The sequence below is a fragment of the Aquila chrysaetos genome, chromosome 21 (assembly GCF_900496995.4).
Source record: "Aquila chrysaetos chrysaetos chromosome 21, bAquChr1.4, whole genome shotgun sequence".
NCBI classification, from domain to species: domain Eukaryota; kingdom Metazoa; phylum Chordata; class Aves; order Accipitriformes; family Accipitridae; genus Aquila; species Aquila chrysaetos.
Window position 1 is genome coordinate 20,627,702 of NC_044024.1, and position 27,025 is coordinate 20,654,726.

Consider the following 27,025-nt stretch of genomic DNA (forward strand, 5'->3'; position numbering starts at 1 on the left):
AGGTTCCCCTGCCTGGCTGCCCTGACCTTCTGCAAGCCTGTGGAGGGTTGATAACTGTGTTTTTGTAGATAGACTCAGCCAGTACAGTTTTAATCTAGCAATGATGATGGCCTCAAAATTCAAAATGTAGAACATCCTTAAACCCTACTTCCATACTCTTGGGAGTTTAAGAGGGAGAATGCTGTTGAGAAGAGCACCATGTATGACTGTAAAATGTAACTATAGCACAAGAAACCTTGGTCACTTATTAACATATCTAGCAAAGATAGAGCAGAATGGAGGATCTGGTAGAGCCTTACAGAAGTGCCCGAAGCATGTCAGGGTGTGTGGGACTGTTCTCTCCATTGTACCACGCCAGCTCTCAGGAGTCACCAGCTTGTGGCTGGAGAGGCAAAGGCAAAGCAGTGTGTGGAGGGAAGATGTATGCACACTGCCCTCTTCCAGACAGCCTTTTTCATTTTTTCTTTCATTTCTTCTTGTTTTGTTGCTTAGATCAGTCTTGAGATCAAAGGCATTCTGATGGGACTGACAAGCACCTTCTTTTTTGTGGGAAAGAAAAAGAAGTCCAATAGGTTATTTTGCACAACTTTCTACTGTACTATCCCTTTTAATTGAGTTTGCTCCTGTGGTTAAACTAAAGTAGCTGTTCATCATATTTTTGGACAGGCTTTTGGCTTCTGCCCTTTGAAAAATGGAAGGAACTGCATCCTTAAAGTGCGAGCTTGGTCTTTAAGCTCTTCACTAGGCAGCAGCATCTCCTCAGTGGTCTCACCTATGACTGGATCAAGATGTTGACCATTAGTTTTGCTCTGTCAGTCCGGAGAGATCCACTTGCTGATTCTCCGGTCACATCCCTATGTCTCTGGAAAACTCAGAAAATCTGAGGAAGCCACCATTTTACTGGATTGGTTTTTTGATGCTTCCTTGAAACCTCTCTCTGCTGAGGGGGTTTTAAGTGGTGTAGGACAGGGACAGGCATCCTTCCTGCTTGTCCATGCAGAATGCGGGTCTGATCCGTCAGCGAGTGCCTAGAAACTAACATTGATTAATTCCTCCTTGGGGTAGTAGTAGGAATGAGATACAGATATTAGTGACTGCTTCAGAGGATCTGTTCTGTTACTGACCAGTGTGCTTTGAAGATGCATGGGTGGAAGAATAATGATAAACTTTCTCAGTCATTTGGATTCTAGCTGAGAGCCAGCTGTATTCATGTACCCCTTTTGTTCATGTGCACTGAAAGCATCGACGCCTGTGTGTGCATGTGCTGTCTCCAGTTACATTCAGATTAAATTCTCCCTGTGGTAGGACACCTCATATTTCAATACCTTAAGAAATTCTAGGTGATTCCCAACCAGTTTCTAAAATGTCACAGGAAATTGCAAGCTTTTGGCTCTGTCGTAGTAGAGCCTGTTGCTGCAGTGTACAGAAGGGGGGAGCTTGCACTGTGCCAGCTGCCTGCAGCCCAGCCAGTGTCACCCCATAGCACTGACGGATCTCCCAACAAATCGGCATGTGATTCTGCACCCCTCCTAGGTCAGGTGCAGGTGAGACAGAAGGAGAATGTGAAAAGAAAGACAAACCTGTTGGTATTTCTTTCACTGTATATTTCACAGAAAGGCTTCTATTTATTTTTGAAGTTTTTGCAAAATAGGAAGATTATATTAAAGAGAGACATGGATACAGTTTGGACACGGTGGCAGTGGAGGTGTACAGGAAGGAGGTATTTGTTTCCTGCACTGGGTTTCTTTCTGCTGTGTCCCTCCCCACATATTTTTTACCCATTTTCTTGATTTCCTTCTCTCCTTTCATTTTCCTTTTATATTTTTACCTCATGGGGCAAGTTAAAAATATCATCGCAAGTTCGATGCATGCAAGGAGACAAGAATGAGCTCGCTAGTGTTTTGGTCATGATAAATAGTCATTCAGTGGCACTGCCAGGCTTTCAGAGGAGAATAGATCTACAGGCAGAGAGATCACCTTTTCCTTAATGAGAACATCTGCATAAAGCATCATATAATCCATCATATAATCCTTCCATGTCAAACCTGGAACACTGAATCCTTAGTTAAGGTATTGAATGAGTGACAGTATTGTGTCCTTTTTAAAAAAAATAAATGCTGTGCTAGAACTCTCTCAGCTTAAAAAATAAACCCTTAAAAATAGTTTTGCCTATTTCAGGCCAACTGAGTTTCCTGCTTTCTTTCTCTGCACTGTATGTTGAAAAATGTTAAAAGAGCTTTTAAGAAGTAGACATTCTGCTTTCTTTTATGTGTTTGCCTACTTTCTGCATTCCATGTCTCTTGGGCCATCAATTGCAAATGTTGATGGAGAGTGTTTGTTGGGGAAAAAACCAAGCACAATTCCTTTGAAGAGTTATAACTAGAGATGGAAGCATTTATCTTCCTTTCTGATTCCTGCAAATTATAGTTACAGAGACTAAATAGGAGTCCAGAAAAACTTGACCACTTTTCCTCTTAATGGTTGTTTCGCTGCAAGAGAGTACTTTGGGGTAGAGTTATTCTAATCGCTTTTACAGAGAGTTTCCTGATGCTTCACTGTAGACGTGCTACAGAAAAATCCCAACTGGCAATTCATCCTGGAGAGCAAGCGTGGGGCAAGTGGCTGTGTTTGTGATGGAGAGGCACAAATGATCAGGGAGCCTGAATTCACTGAGATGCCATTTTTCTCCTCTGGGCATTCCTCCTTGCAGAGCTTGCTGCATTTGTGGCCTAGTTTTAATGAGACATTTTTGACAGCAGTGGTGAATGTTGAGATTTTCCTCTATTTTAATTTTTTTCCTTCTTTGGGTTTGAGCTGAGCATCCAATGTAGCGAGAAAGCTCGAGGGTGCCTGATTTAGCCCCTCTGACTGCAGGTACCATGTCCTAGAGTCTGCTTTATAAACTCCTGAAGATGGTTAATGGTTTCTTTCCCCCACTATTTCTATTGAAAAGTAGCTTCTGCCTCATCCTTCTGGTAATAGAAATATTATAATTTTCAGTCCAAATTTACTTATGGCCTTCTTATTCTTCTTTGTTTATTTCTAGTCACTGATCTTGACTAGCTATTTTTCTTCCTTGGTGTTTGCCTTTGAGTTATTTCTGGATTGCAGTGATGACCCCTCTCAGTCTCTGTTTGGTTAAGCTAAAAAAAGCTGGCTACTCTGGTCTCCAGCAGAGGAATCTCCCTTATTCTGATTATCCTACCAGTCTTCGTCAGTCCCTGGCTTTTTTGGAGTTCAGTGTGTGTGTGTTGAAGAGGGGCCCACACAACACCCTCTGTGTTCTGGCTGGTTCCCCCAGGTTCTCAACTATTTAAAATTGCTTTCCTTATCACAAGAGTCACATGTGAGTTTCAGTAAATACATGTTTTTGTTTTTTAAACCAAAACCCCAACCACCATTCACTGAATGCAAAAGCAACTTCTTGTCTGTGCAGAGTAAGGAATGGTATGTAATTCTTTGGAGAGCTAAAGGATCGAATATTTGTTAAGACAGTCTGGGTGCTGAAGGTATTTAAATAGTCTGCTTCCCTTGCTCCGTGAGAGCGGGACAGTTATTTCCACCAGTCCTTTATACTTGTCTGCTCTACTTTAAGTTTAGGGCTCTGCTTCTTTAGGCAGGATGCTGTTTTGTAGTAATGAGCGGGGCATTTAAATACAATATTTATGGGTTGTGTTTGAACTATCTGATTATTTGCAAATCACAGCAAAAGCTCCCAAACCTGGTGCAACCTAGTCCATATCAGAGCAGGATTTGCCAGGCAGCCTGGGTGCTGCACAGGGTGGCCACTGTTTGCCTAATGCAGCGGGGGATTTGGGCTGTGCTGTTGTGACACTTCCAGAAAGCATTTGACTTTTTACTTAAAACTGTTCCGCACATCCTGTGTGCATAAGACAGAACAGGGTGGGGAGGTAGAAGGGCAAGCCTGGTAGGATTATCCAGGTGGCAGGAAAAGCAGAACCAAATTGCAAGGTGTAAAAAGGGAAAATCTGTCCCTGGTCTGCAAAAGATAGTGAGTGGAGTCGTTGTGCCATTTGAAGGTGTGGGAGGTGCAGGTAGCAAGTAAGCTTTGATGCAGCTGGAAGCCATAGGTCAAAATTTCAGTCAGGGTAACAGAGAAATCGATGGCACTGCATGGCTTTCTGCCAGCTGAAGATCGGGCCTAATATTTGTTTTCCCAAGTAAAAGGGTTCAGTCAATCTTGCAGCCTGCCTGGAAAACAAAGGAGCGAGACAGATTTAATGCTCGCTCTGTTAATTGCCCAATGGCCATTCTTTCAGCACAGATCTGTGTTTATGTGCCAGAATAATTTGGGTTTGTGTCTGACACAGGAGATCTGACTTGTGGAGGGACTTCAGTCTGGGCTGTTATTCTTGGAGGACTGGGGAAATGAGGGCATATCCTTCCTGCCCTTATAGTCTGCAACTGAAGACACCTTTCAGGTAGGAGTTGTTCCTATTGATGGCCAGAGAGGTGAGTGACATGTAAGCCTTCTTTTAAAGCAAAGTGAGAGGGGAAGGAAGAGACGGAGAAGGGACAGAAAGGTCCTGAAGGGTTTTCTTCAGCCTGGCTTAATTTGGAGGTGACACTTCATATGTCACTTTAAATTAAGCCATTTCAAAGAGCACCCATCCCAGAGCCTTTGATGCACTCTTAAGAGGGCAACTGTGGGGTATGTTGGGTGACAGACAGAGTTGAGGACAGAGAGGGAGGGAGCTGCAGGAGGAGCTGAGATGAAGTGCTTCGCGGCAGGGCTGCTTTGTCCCCTGACGTGTATGATCGCATATAATTGCCAGGATGTAGTTCACCCCAGTTTTCTTTATCACATGTTTGGGCCTAGTGTTCTGGTGTGTGTTAAGTCCAGGTATCTATGTAATGGGTTTGTGTGACAAGGTTTTGGTAGTCGGGGGGCTACAGGGCTGGCTTCTGTGAGAAGCTGCCAGAAGCTTCCCCCATGTCCGATAGAGCCAATGCCAGCCGGCTCCAAGATGGACCTGCCGCTGGCCAAGGCTGAGCCTGTCAGCAACGGTGGTAGCCCCTCTGCGATAACGTATTTAAGAAGGGGAAAAAAACTGTACAACAAGCTGCAGCTGGAGAGAGGAGTGAGAATATGTGAGAGAAACAACCCTGCAGACCCACAGGTCAGTGAAGAAGGAGGGGGAGGAGATGCTCCAGGCACCGGAGCAGAGATTCCCCTGCAGCCCGTGGGGAAGACCATGGTGAGGCAGGCTGTCCCCCTGCAGCCCAGGGAGGGCCACGGTGGAGCAGATCTCCACCTGCAGCCCGGGGAGGACCCCACGCTGGAGCAGGGGGATGCCCGAAGGAGGCTGTGACCCCATGGGAAGCCTGCTCTGGAGCAGGCTCCTGGCAGGACCTGTGGCCCCGTGGAGAGAGGAGCCCAGGCTGGAGCAGGTTTGCTGGCAGGACTTGTGACCCCACGCTGGAGCAGTCTGTGCCTGAAGGACTGCAGCCCGGGGAAGGGACCCATGGTGGAGCAGCTTGTGAAGAACTGCAGCCCGTGGGAAGGACCCACGCTGGAGAAGTCTGTGGAGGACTGTGTCCCGTGGGAGGGACCCCACACTGGAGCAGGGGAAGGGAGTGAGGAGTCCTCCCCCTGAGGAGGAAGGAATGGCAGAGACAATGTGTGATGAACCGACCACAACCCCCATTCCTCATCCCCCTGTGCCGCTGTGGGAGGAGGTGGTAGAGAAAATCAGGAGTAAAGTTAAGTCCAGGAAGAAGATGGGGGGGGGGGGGGGGGAAGGTGTTTTAAGATTTGGTTTTATTTCTCATTATCCTGCTCTGATTTGATTGGTAATAAATTAAATTAATTTTCCCCAAGTTGAGTCTGTTTTGCCCGTGATGGTAATTGATGAGTGATCTCTCCCTGTTCTTATCTTGGCCCACAAGCCTTTTGTTATATTTTCTCTCCCCTGTCCAGGTGAGGGAGGGGAGTGATAGAGTGGCTTTGGTGGGCACCTGGCATCCAGCCTGGGTCAACCCACCATAATCTTGTACTTATGTCATGGTTTTCTGCAACCCTCCTGATCTGAGTAAGGTTTAAATAGGAATGCTGTCTGGGTGTTGAACGGTTAATGTAATAGAAAGCTAACACCGGCATCTGCAGCCTTGTCCCCTCCAATGCAGCTGAATAGCATTTCATGATGGCAGGAAAATAATTCAGTAAAACCAGGCCTTGCTCCGTGGGCGATGAATGAAGCTCAAGTGAAGTAGAGGTCACTTGTGTTAATCTGGAGCAAATAGGATTGTGGGACTGGGGAAGAGTCCTTTTATGTACAAATTCTATAGCTCAGAGGCTTAGGAAACACTTCATAGTAAACATTTGCAAAGTATCCATGCCATTAACCTTTTCCAAGCGGAGAGACAAATGATTTTCCTGCTTCATTTTGTGCAGGTCTCGCATTTTGGTACGTATGCAAATTGTGCTGGGTGGCAGTGTCTCATACAAATAAGCTTGAAATGCAGAGGCAGCCATGCAAGCAAAATGGCTTGCCTTTTCCTGCAGCTGCAACGAGACTTTTATCACAGGAGGACCAGGTGGGGAGAGAGCCTGATTTGTAAGGAAGCATTAGGAAGAGAGAAGAAAACCAGGAATCCTCCTAAAATGCTGGCACAGTAACAGAAAGCACTGCATCCATGCTACAGTGCTACCCTGTATTTTTGATGACCTGAGGAGCATCCGGCACTGTTTTATTTTTCTTTGGGTTTTGGAGCATCCTTATCCTAACTTCTCAATGTGTGGAAACACGCGAAAGAGCTCATGGCTGTGCGGAACTGGGGAGGTGACGTTTGGGAAGAAGAGATGAACAGCACCTTTTTGAGAGCAGGACCAAAATGAGCGTGGAAGATAATACAGATGTGAAACGCAAGCAGGCAACTTTGCAGGGATATTGACTACCTGTTGTAAAGACAGTGTGCGAAGGCTGGGCATTACATTGTGCTGCTAGTGTTCTCTGTCCCACATCCTTTGCGGGGCTGTGGATGAGGTTTTTCCACACTGTTTAACAGCAGTTACTGATATGCCTGTGTAGGGTCATCCCAATTATAAGCCTTCTGTGTCTCTAACCCCTTTGCAATGTTTCTTTTATGAGTTGGGTAGGCATCAGGCACTTACATTTCCAAGGGATGAGTCCCTGTTCTCTCCATCTTAGGCTGTGCTTTCCCAACAAGTGTACCAGGAGCGACTATCCCACAGGTTAGATTGAGTTTGACTTTTTGAGTCTGCAGTGTCCCTTGGTTAACATAGTGACAAGACCAAATGTTATTTAATTTTAGTGATAGGTGACAGCAAAACAGAAGGGAAAAGGGACTGGAAGCTGATAAAAGTTCATAAAGACATAAGCTTCCCTGGCTTTTGCTTGCAACCAGACCTTTCTGGAGTTATGGCTCATTTGACCTTCCTGTGCTGGAGTAAAACAACAGTGCTACCTGCCCACTGAATGCGAGAAGGGCTCTAAGCAAGTGTGCGTAGTGCAGTCCATCAAGCAGGGGAAAGGGGCTACTTGGCATTATCGGTTTCTTCTCTGCGTAGGTGCAGACAGCCACAGCTTGAACAGACTCCTTGCTTTCAGCTAGGTGAGCCGTGAGAAGGAGAGAACAGTGCAGCTGCTGATTCGCACCATGCTTCGCTGGATCCATTCCTTCTTTGCTCTTTGATCTTTTTTCACACTGAGTAACAGGCAGCATGACTGCAATGTGATGCTCTGGCTGTAGACTGCATTGTCATGTTGGAAAATGAATTGCCTCAGAACCTTCAGTCTATCTCCTGGGCTATTTCCCATTAAAACCAGGAAAGCTGGGATTTCCACGTGATTTTGAAGCTCAGAGCTCTGATGTACAGAGAAATCCTGTCTCTCTGTGTTCATTCATTGCTGCTTCTGATCCCTCCTTTTCTCCTCCATTATCTAAAATGCTTTTGGAAACTTCATTTTCAAAGCACTATACCGTCTTATGGGCCACCGCTCACTTGAGTTTCCTTGTGTGGGCATCATGGTTTAGTAGGAAATGCAACACTGGTTTGAAATGTTCGGCAGACAAGATAGAGAAAGACACATCTGTGAGTTATTAAGGGTGAGAGTAATGTCTTTTACCTTCAGAGTTTACAGATATTTTTTTCCCTTCTCATCTGCCAAACACTTAGGCTTTTCAGCGTTGTCTGTGTCCGGAGGGTGTCTGTCTTGGTGGGGAATTATCTTGGATGTGCAGCCTGTGTGAAGCTGCCTTGGGCACCTCCTGAATGCTCTGGCTCTGTGGCTCAGTCCTTCTGTGTGTGCTAGCTTGTTTCAGTTTTAGCATTTCATCTCCGGTCACTCATGAACTGATTCTGTAGTGGGAGACTTTGGTATTTCATTTTGTAACTATTCATCCTCATGTGAACTGCAGGTTTCAGTAAGAACCTGGGCTGCACTCTTCCCTCGGTAACTGAAAACCTCCTTTCCCCAGTGGTGACAGCCTGCTGCCTGTGCTCGTGACACCTCTGCCTATGCAGAACAGGCGAGTGATGACAACAATGAGGTTTTTCTAGTGAGTTCCTGATCAGACCTTAAAACTCACTGAAGATTAAGCAAGTTAAACCCAGCTGTTCCCCTGGCCAGACCATTGTCCTCTAAACCCAATCTTTAGACAAAAAAGCTCTTTTATTGTGGTAGAGTTTTCCAGTTGTTAGGTTTTGCGTGTGGAGGTCGAATCTTTGGTTAACGTTTCATTTTCATGGCCTGTTGTAAGTTGTTTCCCTTCCATTCCTACTGTGTTCCTGCCAAAAAGGGAGGAGAGATATCGTAACACAAGTAGTGCCCTTGTTTCCCGATCTTCACTGTGATGCAGAGGTATGTGATTGCCACTTGTTTTTGCAGTTTTCAGAGACGGATTCTTTAATTCCAGCCATTAAAAGCATATTGGACTTGTGTGTCCATTATAATTGCTAAGGTGCAGGAGCTGCTCTCTAGAGGTGCCAAACACCTGGGAACTTCATCTGAAATGGCAAGTGTTTGGTGCTTCTAAAACTAGGTGTTACTGTGGAAGGGAGCACTGGGAGGAGACTTTTGTGCCTTCATTTCTCTACCTCTGCTGTTGCAGGCAATTGTATCCAGTGATACTTTCCATGAGCATACTAGGTGCCATATTGAAATCACTGGGTTTCTCACCCCATCGTAGGGCTGTTCCACTCTGTCCAAGGTTAGAAGCCGTCTCCTAGCTTACAGTTTGAGCTTACGGGCAACCTATACCTGTTGCCCACATCATCAAGGAAGAAAGGCAAGATGCAAAGGCTGTATTTTAATTAGGCCACAGTCTAATTAACTCACCTGTGAACACAGCCAGACTGCACACTGTGATTTTCTTGCTCATTCCCACTTCTTCGGGGATTTGTTACCAACCTTTCTCTCTCTGTGGGAGGAACCTGGAAGCCAGGAGTTTTGAGCTCTTGTTTCTGGCAGTGCTATTGATTCACTTGTGACCTCATGCAAGTCCCTGTGGGTTTTGCTTGTAGGGCTTTGCAAATGTAGGGGAGAGATGAACACACTTCCTTCACTTCTCAGCATTTATTGTGAGCCCTAATTAACACTTAGAAAGCAAGGGGCTTTAGGCTACAGGGTGCTGCAGAAATATATTGCTATGGGAATACAATTAATAAATAATAACACATATGGTACAGGAGTTCCCAAACTGCCTATTGCAATGGTTTATTTTCATTATTTGTTTACTGCATACAGTCTATATGAGTCATACTATACATCTCCTTAATTTTCATTACTGCTGGAGAAACCCTGGATAGGCAACGTTAATATTCTACCTCCTAAAGTACTGACTTAATGGTGCTGTGATCCCAGGTAATGGGAAGCTATTACTACTGTGTCCTACTGTTCTTCAGCTGCCAGGTTTCAGACTCCAGCTCTCCCATCATGGCCCTGTTCACAGGAGGATGGGACAGTTCTAACCAGCTAGTCTGACCTCCCATGCAAAACAAATAGCAAACTTTTATCTAAAGATTTCTACTTCAAGCTCAATAACTTCTGCTTAGGTTAGAGCATGCCATTTAGACAGACATCCAGTGGGGCTGCAGAAACTGTAAGTCAGAGAAAATCTGCTTCGCATAGTAAATTATTTCAGTGGTGCATTGCTTTGGTCTAAAAATGCTCTCCTCACTTATTTCCAGCCTCCAGTCTTTGTTGTGCTTCTCATTATGCTTTTGTTTAAAATTAAAAAAGACTTAAGCACCCACTAATCTCAGTATTTTTCACTGCATAGGTACATACAGACTGTGATTGAGATGCATCTTAACCTTCTCATTACTAAATTACAGGCACTGAGCTCATTTCAGCTCTCTGCATGATGGATTATCTGGACTTTAAATTCCATTTTTTTATCTCTTTTGCTAAACTCTGTGCCGCCAGACATTGTCCTTTTTAGAGTGAGCACCAGAACTGACACTACAGCAACGTGGTAATGATGGTTAATCACTTTTATCATCAGGAGTGTGCATAACTCAGATGCCTTCCTGGGAGAGTTTAGGATCTAAGCCTCCTGCTTCGAGGTGGCTCTTTGCAAGATGAGTATCTGTTTCTGGCTCCAATTATAAGGTTGTTTCCTGTGTGAAGGTGAAAAAGCAAACAGGAGGGGGTGACTGAACAGGGAGAGGACAGAAGGAAAGGGAAGGGAGAGGGGCACTGGGTGCTGTGATCTCAGGGAAGGCTAATGTGTATGTCTGTACAAGGTAATAAGAAGAGCTTGCCCTACCAGGTATTAATTGCAAGCGTAAAAGGATGAGTTTGGCTCCATGTCAACAACAGCCATGGAAGGAGAACACAAATCCTAAGCCTGTGTGGCTCAGAGATGAAGTGGCTCTGCTCTTGCCAGAGCTTGTGTCAAGGAGACTTTATCTGAGTGTGACTTTGTTGCACTTCTGGATATGTTTCATCCTCTGTACTCCAGTCCTTTGCTCCTCATCTCTCAGCAGCCTTCATATTACTTGTCAGTTAGATTGGCATGTGCCCACTGTTGCCAGCTTCTCTAATTTTGGCAGACTTTTTTCATAAAGCTCCCATGAGTGTAATTATTGCCCTGATGAGGGTAGGTGCTGCGTGGCTCTCCTTCAGTGGGCAGAGCTCATACAGCATAGGGGCTCTGCTAAATCTCGACATTTTGGGGGAGCAAAATAAGCAATGGTGTCCAGCAAATGCTTTTGACTTGGGCCCTTTTAATGAAATATTCCTTTGTGCAAAGTGTGCAGGTTTGGGATCCCCTTGCTTCTCTTTCCCAGGAAAACTGGATAAATTACCCATGTTTGTCCCCCAACGGCTATCACTGCAAGTGTGGTGATTAGGGATGAGATCACTCATGGTAGAGCCATTCTTTCTGGCTCTCAGCACACTCTGCAAGGTACGTGGGCATCTGAGTCATGAGGTTTTCTTTGCAGCTGCAGTTCTTAGAAACTGAGGTTCCGGGGGGCCAGAGAGTCTTTTGAGGAAAAAGCCAGTATATGTATATGTTGGATGGATATTTTTTGCGCATTGATGTCTTCTTAGCCAGCTAGCAGAAGCATGACAAAGAATCTCTTGAGATCTCAAGTGTTTCCTTAACTGTTATCCTTTCCCTACCAGGAAAACATATTAATTTTACTTAAACAATCCTTATAGCAGATTATAGAATGAATCCACCTGATTTATTTCCTGCAGCTGATGGGAACGGAGAGGTTGGGATACTGGAGAAGGTACAGACTTTTGCCCCTGCTAGGGATGGGACAGGAGCCAGTGGTACCTGTGTGCTCTGGGGTCTGGAGAGCTCCACACCCCGCAAAGTGGCTTTGTAAAGGTTAATTAAGGGAGAAGGTGCCAGTAGATGGCACTCACGAATACACAACATTGTCTCAGGGTTTTGCAGGCCACAATCACTTCTTTTGGGCATATGTCGCAAAAAGTGCAAAACACTGCAGCATTCACGTGCTGAATTCACAGACACGGCTCCAAGGCAGGTGGCCAGTGCTGCAGTAAGCAGATAGCCTTCAGGTTGGTGAGCCCAGGAGGTGGGGAGGAGCAATTGCTGTCTGTTAGAAAGAAAACTGATGATGCCCCTGGATTTGATAGCCATCCTCATTCCCCCCTGCCCCATTTCCATTCAGAGCGGTTCATCTTTCCAGGTTTTGTCGGTACAAGGACACTGGAGAGAGGTGCAGTGACGTAGGCCTGACAGTTCAGTGGTGGTAATTCTGCACAGACAGTTTACTGTGGGATCAAAATGATTTTTGCTTGGAAAATTACAAAGTAGAGCAGTTAGTATAGGAAGTAGAGTCCAAAGTACAGTGGATTATTCTGCAATGCTATCATGTACATGGGACTGGCTGTGCCTCTCAGTTTCCTGTATGTAGGGTAAGATTGATCTGTTTCTCTGTCTTATTTACATGAGGTTTGGGTAGTTCATGGAGTGGAGTTACTACGGATTGGCCACTGCTTGTGGGCCAGCACCCCTAAAGGAGGTACAGCAGGGGACAGGGCAGATGCAGATGTCACCCTCCTTTGTGCCCCCTACAGGGCTGCAGCCCACCAGAGGTAGAATTTGGTTTCATATTTTTGGAGGCAATAGAGGGAGGAAAATTCCTACATTATATGGGAGCTCTTTTGGTTTGGGGTTTGCCTTTTTGAACCACAACCAAAAGGCTCAAGGGCCATGAAGCTTGAGATGCTTTCAGTCCCAATGCTTTCTGCCATTAAACCACTAAACAGCAAACAGGTAAGACCCTTCTCCTCCTGTCTCCTGAATCCATCCAGCTGATCCTGAGCAGATCACTTGGGTGCAAATGAAACACAGTTTCTTACTCTCCTTCCTAGGGGACTGGTGTCATCATGGCTTTCCGCCTCTCCAAGGAGTGCTGAGGGTGGCAGTGACAGGAGACATGAGCTGGGGTGTGCAAGGCTGCCTGTCTGTGTCAGCTCTAGCTCTGCCCGCCCTGGGAGTGAGAGGAGTTAGGCTTCCAGTCGTGCCTGCCCAGTGCCCCTCTCCTTGGACAGACCTGTTCAGCTGCTGTCTGGTGCAACAAGTGGCCAGAACTGGGGCTTCAGGCTGCCAGCATTCATTCCTGATGGGGAAAGTAGTGACATTCAGCTTCCATTAGAAGACAAAAATGGCATCACAGGCCATCTGAGGGCACATTTTCAGGAGTCAGAGTGAAGGCAAAGTATGGGCTCTATTTCTGAGCCAGAAGAGCAGTCTGTTCCCGGTCCGTGGGACTTGTCAGCCCAGAAATGATTAGTGAGGCAAAAGCAAAGGCCGCAAATCTCCTCCTGCCCAGCTCTGGTGAGAGAAGGTGATAAGGAATTCATTGTGCAACCGGGAGATAATTGGCAGCAGTAGCATGAAGCAATGCCAGTCCCTTTTGCCATAGCAATTGTCCAGACATTTTGTTCACAGCTGTAATTCACCTTGCCGCACAGTTGATCTGTTCTGGACCGTGCACCATTTTGAAAGGACCACAGCTGCCACATAAAATCAAGCGGGATGGCACAAAGGCTGTGTGCGGGATTAAGTGTGAAAATCCATTTTGCTGGTGCAGGGCTTGGGAGAGGGAGGCAGTGAATGGATTGGACCCCCAAAGGGCAAGTCAGCCTCCTCTCCCCTCTCTCTTCCCTCCCTGCAGACACGGGTAAGTGTCTGTACAATCACTTAACTCCTTGTGAGGAGGAGAAGCTGGGCTCTACGTGCCTCAGCCTGAACTGACAGATCAGATCTCTTACAGGAGGTAGAGCCCATGTCTTGTGTGATGACAAGCTTGAAGGAGCAGGACTCTCTGATGATGTCTGCGTGGAAAAGTGAACAGAGAGCTTTTGGTTTAGTTGAAAGCCATACTGCCTATGTCTTTCTTATTTTCTTCTGTGTTGCATACTGCAGCCCAGGCTTAATGTGTCTGCCCTGTGCATAGGGAGAGCGGGATGAGGCTGTCTGCTGATGGCCTCGACTGTAGCTTGACCTGCAGGTGACAGCTCCAAGGAGACAGTGTGGCTAGGGTGACTTGGCTTGGCTAAGGTGGTCCCTTGGGACCTTCAGACCAAGTTAATGGGAGCTGAAATGTTGGCGATGGGTGAGCCCCTCCTGCTTGGCAACATAGGTCTCTGCTCGCCAGCTTCGAGTCTGTGGCCATTGTCCTGTAAAGAGTGAGTGTGCCCTGGAGCTGCCGAGCCCCACATCAGTCCCTGAGCTGTGCCCCAAGGAGCTGCTGTCTTCAGAAGTGGCTCCTTACCTGCCGTCTGCAGGGCTGTGCGCAGCCCTCTGAGATGCAGCAAAGACAGCGCTCGCCAGAAGGATAGTGCTTCTCTTCCTCTGATGATGAGGAATTTATCTGGCATTTCCTCCCCTGCTTTGCTGAGACTTTCTGTACTTCTGGGGTTTCCTTCCCTCACCATGGGACAGCAGTTATCCCCGCCAGGGCAAGCACCCATTGCCTCCCGGAGCAGTAGCTCTCCCTTGGGCTGTGCAAGATAATTGGCCTGTTTCCCTGGTGTGGAACCAGTGGCTGTGCAAGACAGCTAATGAGAAGAAGCCAGGGTAGCAACAAGATTAAAAATATGTATGAACAAACATCTTGTTTTGACTGCAAGGATGCACTGAAGCATAAGAGTCTAGGTCCCGCAGTAAGCCAGAGGCAGACTGGATTGACATTCAGTCTGGCAGTTGCACAGTAAAGCAACGCTGGTAGCACGGGAAAAGTGAGAGCAGGAGCCCAGTCTTATTTACACTGGTGTAAACTGGAGTCATGTCATAGAATCACCTATTAAATTTGGCTGCATCCTGTTGGCTGGAATCCAGTGTGGATACATGGCATCAGGAGAGCGGGCAGGATGTCACCAAATCCAGTACTGGCCTCTAGCTCTGTTCCTCTCTGCCCGTGGCCTCAATACAGGATGGTACCTTTCATTATAAACGTTGTTCGTATGGAGCCTTCATCTGCTTAACAGACACCAAGAGCAGGGAGGTGGATACTGAGTGTGGTGACCCCATCCTGGTGGGCTCCACGGGGCACTGGCAGAAGCTAAGCGTGACTGTCAGTGAAGGTGTCAAGAGTGACACAGAGGTGGAGCGGGTGCTCCAATGAAACGTTGCTTTTCCTTTCATGAAAAAATAAAGGTATTTAATTTTAATTTCTATTTTAAGGGTGATTGTTCTTGGCTGGGTTGGGTCCCTGTAATACTTCACAAAGTGATTTCAGATAGTTGAAGGCTGTCAACACACCCCAGTCATTTTCCTCTCATGCAGTGAAGGATTTTTTGGGAGGAAGGTTTATGACATATCCTTGCATTGAAGCAGCTCAGACTGGCAGGGAAACTTATCAGCTAACTGCAAAGGCACTTTCATGACAATGAAGGCTATCTTGGTACATTGGCTACAGCTGGCATATATGCAACCTGAAGAGTTGAAGGCTTGCTGTGAGATCTCTTCACAGAGAAATTCATTTGCTCACGGAAGGAGACGGTTTCTCTGTTTATATGCTAGGTTTACCAGGGACCATAAATCCCTGAGCTTCGGATTTCATGAGTACCAAAAGAAGGAAATATCCCATGGAAGGTGAGGGTTAGTGGAATAGATGGGCAACCGCGCAGGTTTGTAGCCTTTGTGATGCATGAGAGCACCCGGACACCATTGCTGTGACAGGGATTCCCTGACCCCATGGGTGCTGCTTGGCTGCCCAGCTGTCAGCAGGCCTGAGGTGGAAGGGGAGTCTGACCTGGCACAGCAGCAGTGCAGAACAGGTCGAAAGCTTTAATCGGTCCCCATCTCCAGTGGCATTGATGTCACGTGTTTATCTTGGAAATCAGACCCTCCAGCCCCATCCCATATATTAGCAATTCCAATAAAAATAATAATTGGATTCAGTCCATTGCATTTAACATTTTAATGTCAGCTGGGGATTTCTCCCTGATCCTAGCTCTTGATTAGGTGACATCTTTAAGCACCAGATTAATAAGCCTGACTGTATTCTCTGAACATCTGACTTTCACAGCCAGAGATGAGGGTTGAAATGTAGTGCTTGCTGCACTGTCGTGCTTTATATACTTGACTGAAGCTGGTCAAAAGGTCATACTCACGATTCTTGAAATATTTTTACTTTTTACATTTGTTTTTTGATCTGAACTGGATGGAGAACAAAACTTTCCTAAATTTGCAATGAATTAAGTGTTCTCCCATCCTGTGGGTGCATGCTAAAATTGATGCTTTCTTGAGTTTTTAAAGAAGCTGGTCACTGAAAGTGATGTGAAAAAGTCTCCACATCTAAGACAGGTCTCGCCCTCTCCCTATGGACTGTCTTGGGTTCAGGGTCTCATGAACATATCTTTCCTTAATCTTGGGGCTCAAAACTCCTCTACTCTTCAGGTAAGACTTGTCAAACCTGGGTGGTTTTGTACGCTGAAAAGCATTATTTTTAGAAGAAAAAAACCCCTATTTTGCCAGAAAACTCATGCTCCACTGCCTTCTGGGCTCTGAACTTATGATAAAGAGATTTTTTCTGGGATTGTAGCCTTCTGTCTTCAAACTAATGCTTGGTCCTGCCTATGCTGTGTCAAAACAGACCTTAACTTTCTCAGTGACGTGAAAGATCATGGAATAAACTTCTCCTTGGTGGTTGTACCTGCACACATGCTTAGCTGGGCAACCAGCCTTCACTATTTCTTATGGAGTTCTCTTTGTTGCCAAACAAAACCAAGAGTTTGGGGACAAATAGTAGTGAAATACTGCTTGGCGTGAACAAATCTAGAAGGTCTCACATTTTATTGGCTGTGTCCTGCTGTATAGTGAGCTACCAGTGCATGCAGACTTACAGGGGAGAAAGAGAGGGAAGGTGCTGGAAGGGTTCATGGACAGTGAGAAGGAGAAGGAGAAGGAGGAGAAGGGGCTATTTTCTAAAGAAGTGACTGCACTGAGGATGTGTTGGAGGCAAGGTTGTGTTTTAGACTGTAGTAGCTCCTCTTGGTACGTGTAAGTTTGTTTCTGGCACATTCTCCATTTACTATTGTGATGTGGTCAGTCTCACAAAGGTAAAAGTCCTTCCTCTGGAATAAATTCCTGAAATCTTGTTTGAAGTGTCTCACTAAATCGGGTTTCAGAGGTATCTTTTTCTTCAGTTGTTGCAAATTGTTTATATCACAAAGACAGTGTCAGCCCCGCTGCTCTAGCTGGTACTAGGCATGCTAAAGAAAAGAGGGGCACTTTACGCAGTGCTGTTGATGCCAGTCTGCTATAGCTGAGAGCCATTGATTCTTTAACCCAGTATCAAATACTTTGCCTGGTCAGCAGCCAGAGTTTCTTGCATTTTAACTTTCCAGGTCACAACCCCAATAAGCTTGGGAAGGGTATTCTTTAAGTCAAGACACACATTCTTTATCATGCTTTTTCTAATTGTAAGGCTTCAGTCTTAACAGGCTGGTGTGGGAGTGCTGTAAGATCACAGACAACCCTTGTCTCTAGTGTTCTAGCTGCTGGAAGGACACTGCCCTGAGCCAGCATGGTAGTAAAATCTGATTGTCATGGGATATTCTCCAGGCAATGAAGTCTTCATTCATGGAATGGGATCCACATAAAGACGTTTTTCTTCTCCAGGCCCTCTGAGCTGATGTTATTCCCGATACCTATGGTACCTTTGCATTGCAACATATTGGTAACGCAGTATTCTTCAGTACTCACAAAGCGGTCATGCCATGCCGTGTGTTTGCCATTCATAGCACCTTTGTTCATATTCACCCATGACATCAGTGAAGTTGCCGTAGCTGTGAAATCAAAGTTCGTACTGATCTAGTATGAGGTTAATTCTCAGATTCCCAACACTTGTTGTGGGAAAAGTGGATCTTCAAGAGAGCTGAATGAGCAGGAGGAGCCACATGGAAATAAGGATCTGCTTTCATTTGTGGGGACAGGGGAAGGAACCACTAAAGATGAAAGCAGCATCAGCTGTCCCATCTGCTTTGAAGGAATAATTCAGACGCTCCCCGGTGATACTGTAGCTGAGGGCCTAGCATCTCTAAGGGGTGCAAACTATTATGAGTTTGTCTGTGCTGTAGGCCAGCCACAGGTAAGTCAACCCAGGCTTGGAGGCTGTATGACTGGGTCACCATGGGAGGACGCCCAAGCTGCAAGAGTTGTTTGCATGGATATGAACTCGCAGAGCCCCTGGTAGCTTTGCTGTTTTCACACTCTTGGGTGATGCCTTCATCATACGGTCCTAGTAGCTGGAATGCTAAAGGAAGGGTGGTAGTTCTAGGGGTTGAACAGGTTGTCTGTTCCTGGATGTATGTGAGTCTATCTCCAGCCAGTTTTGTAGTGCATTGCTGGCCCCCTGACAGGTTAGCTCCCTCCCTTCTCCCATGGAGCCTGTGTCAGGGCAATAGGGAAATCCTGGACTTCAGTGGCATCAGATTTTCCTGGTCTCTCCAAAATACTCTGAAGGCAGCAGGAGATGAGGGCTGGCAAAATTTTCCTGGCAGCTGCTCGACACTGCTTCTCTTCAACAGCAAACAGCACTCCAGTCTCCTGTATCTTCAGTCCAGAATCATCCCCCATGTGAAATCTTTTGGTGATGGAGTGCAAAAAAGAGGTCTGAATCCCTGCCTAAACCCTTACTGTTCCTGAAGCACAACTGCATTGAGTGGGAAAGAGCCAGAGAGGAAGATTTTTTTTATTGCAAACATGTCTGACTGAGAAACAGGCATTAAAAAAATTCAGTAGTGGCTTCAGTGTAAAAGCTGTTAATACCATTTCATTTTCTAACAGCCTTACTGGCTTTAATCAGTTCATTTTTGTAAATCAGATAAACTACATACCTTCCCTTTGTATGTTACCTTCATGTGGTTGGTCTGGAATGCTGAGATGCTCTGGACAGTCGCAGATTATATATTGGCCTCCATATTCAGCATCTCTAAAACCCCCAAATGTCAGGTACCACCAGTGGTTTATCCCTTTCAAATATGTACATTAAGGTAGGAGCTCAGCAGCTCTCCCTGCTGACACATGTGTTCTCAGCACAGGGCTGAGCTCAGGTGTCAGAAGGGGAGGGCTGTGCAGGCACGGCTGCTCCACACTTACTCCACTTCAGTGTTGCAGTAATTAGTCTTAATGATTACATCGAGGTGAATGTAAATTAAAACCCCAGATCCAGATGCTGCTACAGTGTGGCTAAGCCTGAACGTAGCCTCTATAATGGTGACATTCCATCTCTTGAGCCTCTCTGTTTTGAGGTCTCCCAGCAGGCACAAGAATCAGTGTCGTTCCTGTTCACAAGTAGTTGGGGAAAAAAATGGAGAATGACTTGTGTAAAAATCTAGTATGTTGGCAAATGCTTTTCAGTTTGAAACAAAGATAAACAGCTTGGAGAATAGTTTTTATATGTCTCGCCCAGCTCTAGATATTTTACAGGTTGCAAACTGAGGCACAGTGATGTGTGGCTGTTCCAGTGAAGAATCGATGTTGAATGACAACTATTTTTTGAGGAGAAGATAAATTTGCTGCATTTGCCCATCTCGCTGTGGTGGTTTTACTGTCAGATTTTGCCCTTAAAGCATACAGCAGCATAGTTATGTATGTCTGTTCTTAAATGAGAAGTAATTCTCACCTCTGCTGAGACATTGTAGTGCAGGAGGTTGTGCATGCTCACGTATCGGTAAATCTGGTGTTTGTGCTGGACCACGGCAGCTTGGCCACGGTCCCCTGGGTCTGCGGTAACACACTGTGTCTCAGAATCTTGTTCTCTGACACCAGGAAGGACTGGAAACCATTCTGTGCTGTTTAGATAGGTAGGGTGAATCTTGGTTTTCTCAGGCCTGAGAGCAGATTGAATTCAACATCTGTAGCAGGTAAAATCCAGCAGGCAGCTGGGTCGTCTTCGCTTGTGTTCATTCAAAGATGATGTTCCCCATGAAGGAGGATGGGGACAGGACAGTCAGCATTGGACTTTACAGGGGTCTTCTGAAAAATTCTGAATCCTGTTCCTGTTTCTGCAGGAAGCTGTGATGTGTTCTGTTTACAAGCTGTGTTAAGGTAGGGCTTGATATGTTTAAGCTGTTAGTCCTGCTACTCCTGTTGGAATGTGATTTAAATTGCAGTTTACAAAAAAAAAAAGGGCCTGGGAATGACACTGGAGATCCGTGCAAGGCAATGTTACTGGGAGGTTTGTGCACAGCTGCTACTGAGCTGCTGCCCAGCCCTGAGCTGCTGTAGCAGCTCTTTGCCTCAGTTTCCCCTCTGCCAAAACTGGAGGAGCAATGCTGCTGGGCTGTACAGCCTCTCATGGGGAAGAATCACTAATTACAGCTCGGGCAGTATTTCAGAGCACAGGTTTAAGGAATATTGGCTCGTATTGTTTCCCTCTTGCAAAACCCTATTCCAGGGTGGGGATTTCCTTGTAGACATTCCCGTCCCTTTGTTCCTTTCTGAGAGAGGCAGAATTTGTGCACCCGGTGCCTAATATTAATCTGAGAGTATTTCTGTTATATATAATCAACTATATCTCTGTCTTAGCTTTGAATTTTATATCACACACATCCCCACAGTAGGAGAGCAGTACATTCAGTTTTACTAGTTCCTGGAGGTGGATTATATCCCACTTGATTGTTTACAACAGTTGTGAAGATTCAACAACATTTTAATGAGATGTAGCAGTGGTATATTAAGAAATGTATCTATTAAATTCAGTCTTTAGTAGTTGATTGGTATTTAATTGGCATGTGTTAATATTCTTATTACATCTCAGTTAAATCCACAGTTGAAGCATTAATTTTGAGTAGGAAAATTATGATTTGAGGTAAAAATATAAACTAAAATAAAAATACAGCTGCTTTTAATATGAAGACTTTATTAATAAAGTCTTACACTGACTTAAGCAACTGTTTACAGTAGGTATTTTTAAAACAGATGAAGATATAAAAGAAACGTTCTGTCAGTTATTGCTGTAAGATTCATAAGGAGTTATGTATGGAGTAAATTCCATCTCCTCTTAGGAAAGATTCAGACTTCATCATTTTGCAGGGAAGTTTTTTTTCAAAAGTGTGTTCCTTCATGTGAATGTGGGCATTCTTCTCCAGGGACCCAGTCTTGGGGATCAGCAGTTTGGCAGCTGAGCTTCTCCAAGCTGTGGTGGGGTCACCATCCACGGAGGTTTCGGACTCTAGCACCCCAATCCACTGTTACTGCAGCCAGTGGCAGATATCTTGCAGGTTTGTTGAGAACAGGGTGAAACCCATGTTTCACAAGGACGAGGTGAAGGACAAAAAGTTTCCTGGGGCGAGAAGACTGTGCGTGTGTAGATCTCGGGGGGGAGACGCTGTGTCTGGTGCCTCGCGTGATCCCCCAGGCTCAGTCTCCAGTAATGACAAGGGGACATCTCTGTCCTGCCTTGTCATTCTTGGACCTGAGCTGAGAGGATCCTCAGGACAGCGGAGTCATGCATGGATTCTCTTCGAATGAGCTGCATTTGCTGCCAGTCCCTGCCCTGCCCTGTGCGAGGTTTGCACTACATGCACTACACTACTTCCCAGCGGCCCGTGGCGTGGCAGTGGGAAGGTATTCTAAACGTTCGCAGAAGTTACCTGCAAATGGGGTAAACTAAGGCACAGAGCGGTTCAATGACTTACCCTCAGATGTTCAACGACTGACCCTGAGAAGTAGCGTGCGAGGCCAGCGGCACGGTGGGAAAAGGCCTCTGCGTGCCAGCCTCGCCGTGTCACTTGTCCGAGGCTGCGTTACGGCCCCGCGCTCGCGTGAGCCCCGGGCGCCTTCACCGCTCGGGGGCTCGAGTCGTTCCTAAGCAGCACTTGTGTGTCCTCCTCGCTCTGCCTTTGCTTGGATCTCGGCAGATACCAGATCCCACAGCTGAGCAGTTGGGACCCCCTCACTGCTGGCAGGCAGCCTGCCTGGTTCCCATCGCTACGTGCCGGTAGGTGGTTCCTGTCTAACGAAGCTCCTTTCCAAGGGAGGCTGTTGACGTGCTCCAGCATCGCCAGATGGTCCCCTTACCTCTTCTGCTCTCACGCTCCCTCGGAAACATTAATGATCCCTAAACCTCTCTGATGGAGGGGCTCCTTTTTGTGACAACCTCATTACGTGGTTATCAGGAGCTGCCACTACCCAGGTTGTCACGACAACCAGCCTGATTCAGAGCCGCTGGGAAAGGTCTGAACCTCAGGCAAACACCCAGCCCCAGCTCCCAGCAGATGCTCACCCGCAGCCAATCCGCGGGGCGCTGGGAAACCATGACATCATGGGCCAAGCAGGCCCCAAAATTTAATTGTTAGCTTTCGGCGTCCCTCCGTGTCCCTTTCCCCCCGGTGCTCCCCCCGTCAGCCCCCGGTGCAGCTAAGCCAGTCCTGCTGTGGCACCGCTTCGAGCCGCTCTGGAGCTGCCTGGGCTCAGCCGGGCTGGCAGGGCTGGCGGAGGGGCCCCCTGACCCCCCCCACGTAAGCCAGCCTTGGTCAGGAGCAGGAGCCGTGGTGGCCGAGCGCTTTCGCCACGGTGGTCTGGCACAGGCAGAAAGCGCCAGGGTAGTGTAATACCCACAGCTGTTAGGAGCCAGAATAGGTAGCTACTTATTGGGGTTTTGTTAGTGGGGACGGGAGTTAGTCGTCAGAGTTAATTTCATCTGCAGGACGAGCTCTCTGGCAGCTACCACTAAGTATGGGAGATTAATGGGATCCTTACTCCCCCCTTTCTCATGAAAACCTACTGACACCCAATTACCAGTCATGCTGTATCGCTCACATTGTGTCATGTTTGCCAGCAAGGTGAGATAAATGCAGCAGAACCAGTTCTGTCGAAGATGGAGAATGTGTCCACCTTCCTGCCTGCTGAAGCAGAGAGGTTTGTTCAGTGGCCTTGTGCCCTCACCGGGGTGTATCTATCTGAGCCACCTCTGGAACTGCGTGCCCCATTAATGTTACATCCTACGTAGTACTGACCGAGGTGTCCTGCAGATGTGCGGCTGCAGAGCTTTCCTGAATTCCTGCCCTGCTTGAGCACATTCCCCGTGAAAGCAGGATCAGGCAGCTCTTTGAAGGGATTTGTCTTTTTACTCAAGAAAGACTTCTTTTTTTAACTTCCTGGCCATCCCAGCTAAGTGTACATTTGGTTTCTGACAACGCTGCTGCTTGGTCTCTTTTACCGAGACGTTTAGCATTGCACACCCCTCTGCCACAGGGAAGGGTGCTGGTAGTTTCAGGCAGTGGGAGTCTGCAGCACTGCAGTCAGTTTGGGAGGGTCTGTCTGATTAGATCTCAAAGGTGAGGTTATGCGGCTTTTGGCTTCTGAAGTCCTCAGGCATCTTTCAGAGGAACAAAGGCTACGAGAAGGCTATTTGTTGCTCAGAGCTAGTATTTCTTTCTCTTGCTTTTGCTTTGCTGCGTTGGCTACCTAGCCCTGTATTTCCATGGGGCTGCATCTTCAGGGAGGAGTTGTCCCTGGGCCACTCTTGGCTGGAGGTGCCACACAGAGGGGCTGGGGAGCTTGTGCACAGCCCAGCACAGAGACACTCCAGCACCAATGATCCTGATACAGCCAGTCCTGCCTTTTTTAGCACACAAGAAAGGAGCTGCTGGGGCTGGTGATGGACCCGGTCCAGCCAGGTCCCTCCCCCTGCTTCTCACACTCCGTAAGCATTGAGCATTGGGGCTCAGATTAGGGCAGCTTCTGAGGTTACTTTTGCAGGATGAGACCCTTGCTCAGAGACCTAGCTGGCTCCTGAAAAAACAGGGTTCAGGCAGGCCCTGCGGGTCAGGGGGCTGGACCTCGTGGGCGTGCAGACTTGCGAAGCATTTCCAACTAGCTTTGACACCCATGTGACAGTCACACAAGATTGACATCTAGCAGGGACCGGCCTGCTTTCCCGTGCCTTGTGGGGACAAAGCCGGCACCCTGTCCACGTCTGGGCTGGATCAGGCTCAGCAAGACTCTGCAGGTCTGGCCCAGCCCAGCCCGTCCCAGGTGTCGGACCCGTGGAGCAAGTCCAGCTTGCACTGCCGAGCCCTGCGCCCCGCGCCCCGGGACTGTGTGGGTGCCCTGGCCGTGCAGTCACTCAGCTTTTTCCCTCTCCCAGCAGCGTGCCACGAGCAATGTGCCCGTTGTCGGCACACCTGGCTGGTCACAGCGTGCAGAGGAGCCCTCCAGCTCCAACAGGGTCAGCCTCATGTACGGCTGGGGTGAGGGGCAAGAAATCTCTGCGGTTTGGGCAATTTCCCCTTTCTGGCCTTTGCCTTTGCTTCCTTTCTTTGTCTCTTTTCCCAGGAAGGCATGGGACAGGCATGGGGCATCAGCTTCCTATGAGGCATGGGACAGCCAGCTTCCATCCAGTAGCTTAAAGATAGCTGGAGAACCCCAGAAGGCTGAAATAGCACAGGTTCAAGGGCTTTGTGGTCTCCAGAGGCCAACCCGAAAGGCACAGACTTTTAAAAACGCTCTGTGATTTTCAGGAAAAACTCCACCGTGCACAGTCAATGTTTGCAAGGTTTCCTTGGCTCCCAAGAGAGTTATAACTTCAGACCAGGCTGAGAGTAAGGGATCTGATCTTGCTTTTTCACCACGTGCAGTCACGGAGTCAAGTTTCTGCTCTTTCACAGGGGAAAGGAAGCTGAAACTCTTCCTTCATCTGCTCTCGCCCAGCCTTCAGCAAAGTTAGACAGAACCCAAGGCACCAGGCTTGGTGTCTCAGAGAGCCTGCAGTTTTCTTATAGTGCTTGTAAGCATAGTTTTGCTAATAGTTTATGCTAAAACTATGTTTTAGTTGGACTTTTGAAAATGAATGAAAGTGATTCACCTGCAGATTCAGTCCTAACATTTGTAATTGCCTGACTTGGTGGTCTGTCTGCAGCTTTTCCTTGAGCTGTGTCCCTCCTTCGGAAGCCTGAGTGGGGCACACGCCTCACACTGCCTGTGGTGTGCTGGGCTGTGGGGCTGGTAAATAACCTACTGTTCTGTGTCCGAAGTAATCCAGAATAATTTTTACTCTGGAGTTGTCCTTTCCAACTCTGTGGCCTGTTTTTAAGCAGCAGTTTGCAGCAGCCAGGGTGGTTTGTAGGTGTGCTGGTTTTGGCTGGGATAGAGTTAATTTTCTTCACAGTAGCTGGTATGGGGGCTACGGTTTGGATTTGTGCTGAAAACAGTGCTGATAACACAGGGATGTTGTAGTTATTGCTGAGCAGTGCTTACCCAGAGCCAAGGCCTTTTCTGCTTATCGCCCTGTTCCACCAGCGAGGAGGCTGGGGGGGCACAAGAAGATGGAGGGGGACACAGCCGGGACAGCTGATCCCGACTGGCCAAAGGGATATTCCAGACCATACAATGTCATGCTCAGCAATATATATAGCTGGGGGAAGAAGAAGGAAGGGGGGGATGTTCAAAGTGATGATGTTTTTCTTCCCAAGTAACCGTTAGACGTGATGGAGCCCTGCTTTCCTGGAGATGGCCGAACACCTGCCTGCCCATGGGAATTGAATCCCTTGGTTTGCTTTGCTTGCACGTGCGGCTTTTGCTTTACCTATTAAACTGTCTTTATCTCAACCCTTGACTTTTCTCACTTTCACTCTTCCGATTCTCCCCCCCATCCCGACACGGGGGGAGTGAGCGAGCGGCTGTGTGGTTCTTAGTTGCCAGCTGGGGTTAAACCACGACAGCAGGTATGGCCCCTCAGCCCTGAAGGGCTAGGTGAGCCTGCGGGGACCCCGACAGCTTCTTCAGCTGCGTTCCCTTCATCACCGCAGCTGGGGGACGTTCCCCTAAATCTTTGCACAGACTTTGAAGGGGGAAAAGCTGGGCCAAAGCCTAAGCCCTCTGCAAACTACCCTGTCGTGGCTGAACAAGGGACAGTGCGTCCTCTGCAGGGGTCACCCCACCTGCTTGTCCCAAGCCCCCTTGGACGCGCACCGTGCCGTCACTGGGGTGGACACTATGCGCAGCAGAAAGTGGAAGGTGCCTCTTCTTCCACCATCGAGGGACAGCAGCCTCGCAGGGTCGCTGCTGACCTTAGAGGATCCCAAGGGTCATCTATCCATCCGCAGGGGTATTTCTCTACAGGGATGGAAACAGCACTGACAACTTGCTCCACGGCTTGACTGTGGTCACTGCAGAGCCAGCTGGCCAAGTGATAGATTTGACTCGTACTGGGGAAGAAAACCTTGGCGAGACCTCGGCGTACGGCAGGAAGGGACGGCGGTGATTCAGTAGGGGCTGCTTGTCACGTCAGTGTTGACTGGGTGACTCAGTGCGCTTTTGCTTCGGGAGATCCTGTCCTTTGAACGAGCTGTAAGGCGACAGTGTGACCGCTCGTGGTCAGAGAAGATCACATACCGTGTGGTGGGGCTGGGAGGGTTTGTTATCTCCTCTTGGGTAATTACATGGGACCTGCCTTACCTTTGGCAATAGCAGCCGGCAGAAGCTAAGTCTTCATTTCTCACCCATGGCTGCCGCGTAATGCAGTATTAAACACTACCTTGTGCCTCTCCCTCAGGAAAAAACGAAAAAAAGGTCAAAGATGTGCCCATCTTGGGATGTAACAGCACGGCCCTTTCCATAGCCGGTGGGGCACGGGCAGGAGAGCGGCTGGCAGAGCCGCCTGCCAACCCCCGGAGCGGGCACAGCCCCGGCGAGGGGGTCAGCTCCGAGCAAGGCCGGTGCTCCCAGCCCCGGCACTGCTGCCGTGTCCGCGGCCCCAGGGGCTCTGTAAAATCGGTCATGTTTGTCTGTGGATTTTTTTTTTCTTTTTTTTTTTTTTTTTTCTGGAAATATTGTAAACGTGAGGTCATCCTCCTCAAACCGGGGTCTGTTTCTACTTTTCAGACCTTTCACGGAGGATTTCAACTTGCGGGTTCGGGAGAGGCAGGAGCGGGACCACGCTCTGCCTCGGGGAAGCGTAATTCTGAATGGAAGAAGGAGAAGGGGAAGGCACCCACTGTGAAAAAGGAGGGCTTTCTTCTGGGGCATTTGGGGGTCTTTGCAGGGAAGCGCCCTCTTTGCCGCAGGAGTGGCCGGAGCTGGTCGCTCCAGCCTTGCT

At 47.6% G+C, this 27,025-nt stretch overlaps 1 protein-coding gene across 3 annotated transcripts in view; it reads left to right on the plus strand.

The window, feature by feature from the left end:
• Positions 1-27,025, plus strand: part of PAK3 (p21 (RAC1) activated kinase 3) — a 146,820-nt gene that overhangs the window by 38,239 nt on the left and 81,556 nt on the right. For 2 of the 3 annotated variants that reach the window (XM_029996393.2, XM_041118916.1), the window contains exon 2: positions 4,332-4,442. The exons of the other annotated variant lie outside the window; for it this stretch is intronic. The gene's annotated coding sequence lies outside the window, so the exon portion shown is untranslated. The remainder of the gene's footprint in view (positions 1-4,331; positions 4,443-27,025) is intronic. 3 annotated transcript variants of the gene reach the window in all.